The 3407-nt window shown below is 43.8% G+C and overlaps 1 protein-coding gene across 1 annotated transcript in view; it reads left to right on the top strand.

Annotated features, from left to right (window-relative positions):
- Nucleotides 1-3407, top strand: part of PPIH (peptidylprolyl isomerase H) — a 30797-nt gene that overhangs the window by 4621 nt on the left and 22769 nt on the right. The window lies entirely within an intron of this gene.

Below are 3407 nucleotides of genomic sequence, written 5' to 3'. Positions count from 1 at the left end.
GAGTTGGAGGTTGCTGTGAGCTGTAATGCCATGGCACTCTACCCAGGGGGAAAGCTTGAGGCTCTGTCTCAAAAAAAAAAAAAAAAAAAAAAAAACAAATTTGATGGTGATGGGACAGTCCTTTAGAGTTGCTGGCTACAACTGACTGTACCATTAGGTAATAGACATTAGCACTTTGATTGTGTCTTTAACTTCCACTGGTCCAGACCTCAGCCTTTTAGTGCTAGCAGCTAGACTTTCTATCATACCTATAGATAGACTGTGACAGACTTGCACTATTTAGTCATATGAAACTAAACATATGAAATTAGCTACAATTTGCTTTTTCAGAATAGAGGTAAGTCTTTTTCCAGTAAGTCTAATGCTTATGTCCTATTTTCCTTTTCACTTCTGGTTTCATCATACCTGGAAGGCTGAGGGGTTTTGTTGTTGTTGTTGGATTTTTTTTTTGAGACAGAGCTCAAGCTGTCGTCCTGGGCAGAGTGCCGTGGCATCACAGCTCACAGCAACCTCAAACTCCTGGGCTTAAGTGATTCTCTTGCCTCAGCCTCCCAAGTAGCTGGGACTACAGGCACCCACCACAACGCCCTGCTATTTTTTGGTTGCAGTTGTCACTGTTGTTTTGCAGGCCCAGGCTGGATTCAAACCCGCCAGCTCTGGTGTATGTGGCTGGCGCCTTAGTTGCTTGAGCTACAGGCACCAAGTCCAAGGCTGAGTTTTTAATACTAAATTGATTAGTAAGCAAGTCAGGGCAAGAGAGGTAGATAGTTCTGGAGGGATGTATGCCGTATTCGCTGGGAGAGCCCACTGGAATTATTCTTAACTGCTAACCATGACTTTCTTGTGAGTAGGCTGTGTCCCATATATCAAGCCTTTCTCCCTATCTCAACCTTGGAGAATGCTGAATAAACCATATTTTTTCTTTCTTAAACCTTCTTTTGTCCTTACCTATTCACTTCTGTGTATGGTCTTTCGTGTTTTTTGATTTTTTTGCAGTTTTTGGCCAGGGCTGGGTTTGAACCTGCCACCTCTCGCATATGGGGCCAGTGCCCTACTCCTTAAGCCACAGTCACTGCCCTGTATGGTCTCTCTTTTTTATTTTTTTGAGACAGAGCCTCAAGCTGTCCCCCTAGCTAGAGTGCCATGGCATCACAGCTCACAGCAACCTCCAACTCCTGGGCTCAAGCGAGTCTCCTGCCTCAGCCTCCCAAGTAGCTGGGACCACAGGCGCCTGCCACAACGCCCGGCTATTTTTTGGTTGCAGCCATCATTGTTGTTTTGGCGGCCTGGGCTGGATTCAAACCGGTCACCTTAGGTGTATGTGGCTGGCGCCTTAGCTGCTTGAGTCACAGGCACCGAGCCTGGTCTCTCTTTAGTGTTATTATTACCATTTGGGTTAGTCATGTTGCTGTGTTCTTGGATCTGGGAGACATTTATTTTCCTTTATATGCGTCACTCCCTTTTAGTATGACACGGATGAGTTTTTAAGACCTCTATTTCCTATCTTATGTAGGGTTGCACAGTGAAAGGCTTTAAGCTGAATCATGCTTTCACATAAGTTTTCTTTCATTCACATGGTATTGGAAAATGGGGAAATGTCACCCAAAAAAACTGGAGGTTTTGTTTTGTTTTGTTTTGTTTTATTAAGATAGAGTCTCAAGCTATTACCCTGTGTAGAATGCTGTGGAGTCTTATCTCATAGCAACCTCCAACTCTTGGGCTCAAGCAATCCTCTTGCCTCAGTTTTTTCTATTTTTAGTAGAGATAGGGTCTTGCTTTTTTGCTCAAGCTGGTCTCAAACTCATGAGCTCCAACAGTCCACCTGCTTCAGCCTCCCAGAATGCTAGGTAGCTGTGAGCCACTGCTCCCGGTCTTGTTTTCTCTTTAAAAAATGAAAACCAAATTGCACCAACAACAACAAAAAAAAAAAAAAAAGAAAGAAAACTAGGGGTATACAAGGCCTGCATTTCTCATGGAGTGACAATTGGTTGGAATCAAGTAACTGGACTCTTTAGACTGTATCCTTGCCATTTTACCACAGTCCCCACTACTTGCTTTACTTATGTATTTTTTTATTTCAGGTTAATATGAGGGTACAAACAACCCGGTCACAATATTTGAATTTGTTAGGTAGAGTCCCTCTTGTAGATGTATTTACTAGCTTTACTTATTTATGTCACCTATTTCTGTAGTCATTTAAGTTTACAACCCCTAGCCACAATGATTGGCAAGTGGGGCTTATTAGCTAATAAGAAGGGCTGAGAAACTCTTCTTTCCCTTCTTCCCACAGGCTTCTGTATTGCCTGATTGTCTTACAAGGGCAGGATCAACTTTTTTTTTTTTTTTTTATGTGGAGACAGAGTCTCACTACCTCGCCCTTGGTAGAGTGCTATGATGTCACAGCTCACAGCAACCTCAAACTCTTGGGCTCAAGCATCTCTTGCCTCAGCCTCCCAAGTAGCTGGGACTACAGGAGCCTGCCACTTTTTTTTTTTGGTTGCAGTTGTCGTTGTTTAGCTAGCCCAGGCCAGGTTTGAACCTGCCACCCTCAGTGTATGTGGCAGGTGCCATAACCACTGTGCTACAGGTGCTGAGCCAGGGCTAACTTCTTTTTTTTTTTTTTGCAGTTTTTGGCTGGGGCTGGGTTTGAGCCCGCCACCTCCAGCTAATGGGGCCAGCACTCTGCTCCTTTAAGCCGCAGGTGCTACCCCCAGGACCAACTTCTTATTGGTCTTTGACCTAGGTACATCTAATCACTTATTGATAGCTCCAGGGTTAGACAATAGTTGCTCATATGGAGGCTGAGTTGTCAGAGCTATTGCTTAGAGCTTCCCTCAGGGAAGACAGAATGAGCAAGAGGCAGAGGAAGCAGGATTTGAGACTAAGAATATTCAAATACATCACTGACTAAATCACCCTCACCTCTCAAGTAATAATACTATTGGCATGCTGGTTTATAGCCGCTGGTATTAGTATATGTATATATGTTTATATATGTATGTGTATATATATATAAATATGTTTTTTTTTTTTTTGAGACAGAGTCTCACTATGTCACCCTCGGTAGAGTGCCATGGGTCACAGCTCACAGCAACCTCCAACTCTTTGACTTTAAGAGATTCTCTTGCCTCAGCCTCCCATGTAGCTGGGACTACAAGTTCCCACCACAACACATGGCTATTTTTTGTTGCAGTTGTCATTGTTGTTTAGGTGGCCTGGGCCAGGTTTGAACCTGCCAGATGCTGTAACCACTGTGCTATGGGCACTGAGCCTGTTTATATAATTTTTTTTTTTGACACAGGGTCTCACTCTGTCGCCCTTGGTAGAGTGCTATGGCATCACAGCTCACAGCAACCTCAAACTCTTGGGCTTAAACAATTCTCTTGCCTCAGCCTCCCAAGTAGTTG

Source organism: Otolemur garnettii, unplaced genomic scaffold (assembly GCF_000181295.1).
Source record: "Otolemur garnettii isolate 467f Iridium unplaced genomic scaffold, OtoGar3 scaffold00144, whole genome shotgun sequence".
Taxonomy (NCBI): Eukaryota; Metazoa; Chordata; class Mammalia; order Primates; family Galagidae; genus Otolemur; species Otolemur garnettii.
Note: the sequence above shows the minus strand (reverse complement) of the source record. Positions and strands in the feature narration are given on the sequence as shown.